This window comes from Cebus imitator, unplaced genomic scaffold (assembly GCF_001604975.1).
Source record: "Cebus imitator isolate Cc_AM_T3 unplaced genomic scaffold, Cebus_imitator-1.0 Scaffold444, whole genome shotgun sequence".
Taxonomy (NCBI): domain Eukaryota; kingdom Metazoa; phylum Chordata; class Mammalia; order Primates; family Cebidae; genus Cebus; species Cebus imitator.
This window is the reverse complement of record NW_016107759.1, coordinates 2,920,911-2,926,286: the sequence shown is the minus strand read 5'-3', so window position 1 is coordinate 2,926,286 and position 5,376 is coordinate 2,920,911. Positions and strand designations below refer to the sequence as shown.

At 53.8% G+C, this 5,376-nt stretch overlaps 1 protein-coding gene across 2 annotated transcripts in view; it reads right to left on the bottom strand.

The window, feature by feature from the left end:
- FLYWCH2 (FLYWCH family member 2) overlaps positions 1-4,653 on the bottom strand; it is a 32,680-nt gene extending 28,027 nt beyond the window's left edge. For both annotated transcript variants that reach the window (XM_037732245.1, XM_017511110.1), the window contains exon 1: positions 4,094-4,653. The gene's annotated coding sequence lies outside the window, so the exon portion shown is untranslated. The remainder of the gene's footprint in view (positions 1-4,093) is intronic.
- Between the last annotated feature and the right edge of the window lie 723 nt (positions 4,654-5,376).

Sequence of the window (5,376 nt, the reverse complement as noted above, 5' to 3'; positions counted from 1 at the left end):
TGGGTTCAGGCAATTCTCCTGCCTCAGCCTCCTGAGTAGCTGGGATTGCAGGCACGCGCCACCATGCCCAGCTGATTTTTTGTATTTTTAGTAGAGACGGGGTTTCACCACGTTGACCAGGATGGTCTCGATCACTTGACCTCGTGATCCACCCGCCTCGGCCTCCCAAAGTGCTGGGATTACAGGCTTGAGCCACCGCGCCCGGCCTCTAAAATGATTTTTTGTGAGGATTGCACAACTTTATGGTCACTCTAAATCCAATGAATTGTAGACCTTAAATGGATAAATTGCATGGTATGTGAATTATCTCAATAAAGTTGTCAAATATGCAGAAAAAGGTAAACTGAGTCTATGAACAGTGGTTCTCCAACTTCACTATCCCTAAGAATCACCTGGAGTTCTTTTAAAAATGCACGGTCCTGGGTCATTCCACCCCAGACTTCTGACTCAGAGGATCTGGAGAGAGACCCAAGAGTCTACACTTCTAACCAGTAGCCCCAATTGATTCTGATGCTCTGGGAACACTGATGGATGCTATGTGCTCTATCCAGGGAGTCTGTGATTTCTAGTTTACAGAGTGAATTCTTCATCAGCCACTCCAGGAACAGGGATGGACGTGTCTTAGGTAGTTCCAGGCTGGATCAGTCTCTCTTCTGGATTCTTCCCTAAACTTTTAGCAATTTACGTTCCAAGAGTAAAGGTTTTAGAGGCTTTTGTTGTTGTTTTTGAGACAGAGTTTCCCACTTATTGCCCAGTCTAGAGTGCAATGGTGTGATCTCGGCTCACCGCAACCTCCACCTCCTGGGTTCAAGTGATTCTCTTGCCTCAGCCTCCCAAGTAGCTGGGGTTACAGGCATGTACCACCACACCTGGCTAATTTTGGATTTTTTGTACAGACAGGGTTTCTCCATGTTGGTGAGGTGGGTCTCAAACTCCTGACCTCAGATGATACACCCACCTCAGCCTCCCGAAGTGCTGGGATTACAGGCGTGAGCCACCTCACCCAGCCTAGAGGCAGTTATTCTTCCACTCAATCAATGTTCACTGGATAAACCGACTTTTAAAAAGTGAAGTAGAGGCTGGGCACAAAGTGGCTCAAGCCTGTAATCCCAGCACTTTGGGAGGTTGAGGCAGACAGATCGCCTGAGGTCAGGAGTTCCAGACCAGCCTGGCCAATATGGTAAAACCCCATCTCTACTAAAAATACAAAAATTAGCCAGTGTAGCGGCATGGGCCTGTAGTCCTGGCTACTCGAGAGGCTGAGTTAGGAGAACTGCTTGAACCCAGGAGATGGAAGTTGCAGTGAGCAGAGATTATACCACTGCACTGCAGTCTGGGCAACAGAGCCAGACTCCATCTCAAAAAATAAAAAATGAAGTAGAAATGAATGTAAAAGATTAAAAGTCTTAACAGTTACCTTACTATACCCTAGCCGGGCGCGGTGGCTCACGCTTGTAATCCCAGCACTTTGGGAGGCTGAGGCGGGTGGATCACAAGGTCAAGAGATCGAGACCATCCTGGTCAACATGGTGAAACCCCGTCTCCACTAAAAATGCAAAGAAGTCAGCTGGGCATGGTGGCACGTGCCTGTAATCCCAGCTACTCAGGAGGCTGAGGCAGGAGAATTGCCTGAACCCAGGAGGCGGAGGCTGCGGCGAGCGGAGATCGCGCCATTGCACTCCAGCCTGGGTAACAAGAGCGAAACTCTGTCTCAAAAAAAAAAACAACAGTTACCTTACTATACTCATATTATATGCTCCACCAACTCTGTAATCTGGTGGTTGGATATATATATTTTTTTTTTTTTTTTTTTTTTTTGAGACGGAGTTTCGCTCTTGTTACCCAGGCTGGAGTGCAATGGCGCGATCTCGGCTCACCGCATCCTCCGTCTCCTGGGCTCAGGCAATTCTCCTGCCTCAGCCTCCTGAGTAGCTGGGATTACAGGCACGCGCCACCATGCCCAGCTCATTTTTTTGTATTTTTAGTAGAGACGGGGTTTCACCATGTTGACCAGGATGGTCTCGATCTCTTGACCTCGTGATCCACCCGCCTCGGCCTCCCAAAGTGCTGGGATTACAGGCTTGAGCCACCGCGCCCGGCTGGATATATTTTTTTAATTAAAAAAAAATTTTTTTTGAAACATGGTCTCACTTTGTCACCCAGGCCGCAGTGCATGATCTCGACTCACTGCAGCCTCAACCTCCTGAGTTCAAGAGATCTTCCTGCCTCAGATCCCCCAAGTAGCCTAGACTACAGGCGCTGGCCAGCATGCCTGGCTAATTTTTGTATTTTTAGTAGAGATGGGGTTTCACCATGTTGGCCAGGCTAGTCTCGAAACCCTAAGCTCAGGTGATCTGCCTGCCTCGGCCTCCCAAGGTGCCGCGATTACAGGCATGAGCCACCGCACCTGGCTGGTGACTGGATATTACTTTGGGTCCCCAGTCAACATTCATCCTAACCAGCTGTCATGATGTTGGTAGCAAAGGAGACCCAGCAGCATAAAGATGGCTCAGCGTAAACCCAAGACCAACGATCACGCATGTCAGGAACTGGCGGGAGTCTCCCGTACCAGCAGGTCTGTGGGAAGCAGGCTAACAGCCTCCCAAAGATGTCCAGGTCCTGATCCCTGGAACCTGTGAGTATGTTAACTTATTCAGTAAAGGGGAACTAAGGTTGCAGAAGAATTAAAGTTGTTCACCAGATTATCCTGGTGGGTCCAATGTAATCACTGGGGTCCTTAAAAGTGATTATATTTTTAAGATCACTTTTAAAAATGAAGAGGGAACACATACGAGTGAGGGAGAGATGTAAGAATGGAGGCAGGTCCAAGAGTTAAGATGCTGCGGGCTGTTCAGATGGAGGAAGGGGTCACAGGCCAAAGAATGCACGTCGCCTCTAGAAGCTGGGAAAGGCAAGTAAATTAATTCTCTCCCAGAACCCTGAGCAAGGAATGCAACTCTGACCACACTTTGATTTTAACTCAGTGAGACCCATGTCAGACTTCTGATTTCTAGATCTGGAAGATAAATTTGTGTCGTTTTAAGCCACCATATTTGTTAGGACAGCGACAGGAAACTAGTACAAAAACCTAGTGATGAGGTTCTGAAAGCCAGGAACCCTGCCTGGTGCCTCACGGTGGACCCACAGAATCATCTTCATATGCACGGGAGGAAAGCATCATCAGTGTCCACCAGCACTGGCGTCCTTATCCACGAGTACAATTCCCTTGCCTTCCCCATTAGGTTTCATCTGCGTAATGGAAATAGCGGTGAATTTAGCAGGTGTTGTTAATAGCTGATAGAAAAGGGTGAAGTCACTGCCAAAGTTCCCAGGCCATATGGACAGCTGCTCCCCAATAATCACTGTTCCACGCAGTCCATGGGGGGGCTGCCATTGACCCCCCGACAGGATGAAGGGACACTTTAGTGTGCAGTACACATCCTTACAGGTAGATTTAAAAAACCGGCAGTGACCCCTGCCCCAAGAAGGCCATGAACTGCTACACTACGGTGTGAAACGCTCAGCTTCCCCACAATGGGAGCCGCAGTCATGGCAGCTCCTTCCCCTCATCACCAAGGCTCAGAATCTTTTACTCCTCCCTTACCCAATGCAATTGCCATCAAACGCGGCCTGTGCTGCACCCAAATGGCTCCAGCTCCCTCGCTCTCTCCTCTCCCATGAATACTCCCACAACCTGAGGCTCCGAGTGTCTCCCTCGCCCCAATATCTCACAGCTCCAACTCGCTGCCGTCCCTGCAGGGCGCCCCCCGAGCTGCACCCGTGGGACAGGGCCGGGGTGGGGGGGTAAGGGGCATCGGGAAGGCAGCACTGGGTGGGGCGGACGCCGCCAAGGGCCGGCGGGCGAGTGCCGGGCTCCTTGGTGGGGTGGTGTTGGGGCTTTGGCCAGGGGAAGCAGGGAGGGGCGAGGATCAGGGAGGAAATCGCGGCAGACACCACAAGAGGCGGCCTGAGCGCCAGGACGCGGACCCCTCTTCAGCACCCTCAGCCCTCGGGACCCCCGGGAGAGCCGGGCCAGGGACGTGTCCACGCCGGGGACGTGGGACCCTCCCCGCCCGCTGGGGCCCGTCCTCACCGACGGCAGCCGGCCCTCCCTCTCCAGCGACAGCGCCACGACGGGTCCCTCAGCCTCTGCGCCGAGGGCCCCCGCCTCAGCTCGCGCCGTCACCTCAGGCCGGGGTCACGGCGTGAGCATGCGCAGCAAGGCTGCGGGGGGCCGCTCTTCAGGCTGGGGCAGCTCCTCCAGGTTTTGCCCCTGCGGCGTAGAGCAGGGCGTTTGCCCAATCGGAGGGCGGAGGCGGGGCCAGGCTTCCATAAGTGGGCGGGAACACCACGGATTGGGTGTCGCCATCCGGGGACGGAGTCTCGGAGGATCTGCGGCCTGGGTTGGCTCTGGTCGAGGTTCTGCCAGCACCAGTGGGGTGGGCTTCAGTGCGACCCCGGTCTTCCTCATGGATTTGACTCCGGCTCCCTACGGGGAAACTGGAGCATTTGTTTAAAGGTTTTGTTCGCCCCCGTCGGGATACTGAGCGTGCGGAGGGAAGGTCTTTAGGCTCATGGAAGCCGCTGCCTTGTGTTCAGCTGTGCATCCTTGAAGACACAACAGACTCATCCGCGCCATTGGTGCAGCCCTCGCCCATTAGTCCCGCCCTCGCTCATTAGTTCAGCGCCTTCTCATCATTTCTCTCTCGTTATTGGTCCAGCCTTGGCCTACAGGCCCCGCCCCTGCCTACAGGCCCCGCCCTTTGCGCCCCATCCACCTTCACCCGGCCCATGGTGCTCCGGTGACGCTCATCCTCCAACCACCCAGTGCTGTGGGACCGGGCTGGCTCCGCGCACAGAGAGCTTCGGGGCGCTGCTTTATTGGGACACTTGATGCAGCTGCCAGAGCTGCCCCAGCACGGCACCCTGGGCTCACCACGGCTCTCCCAGCCCCGCGGTGTCACCTCCCCTCTGCCAGCCCCTTGGCCCCCCAAGTGCTGCTCCGTGCCCGCCCCCCCCCCAAAACAGCCACTGGAGGTGCCCCCGCCCGAGGGATCCAGGATCCAGGTGGAGGTACTCTGGGGCCTCCGCACCCTCCGCCTGCTCTCATCCGAGTGCCAGCTGCGCTGCACGCGCTCCCTCGACCCTGCCCCCCAACCAAGTATGTACTGTAGCTGGTCTCGAGTGCAGATTTAAAAGTTTGCTTGCCTTCGGGAGGCCAAGTCTGCCCCCACAGGTAAATACTTAGAAAAGGGGGGAATATTTTAATAGCCTTTTCAGATAATTGTGGCTATGCTTCTTTGATACTACATCAAAACTCAAGTGATGGGGGGTTTTCTGATTGCCTTTTTTTTTTTTTGAGACGGGTTTTTTTTT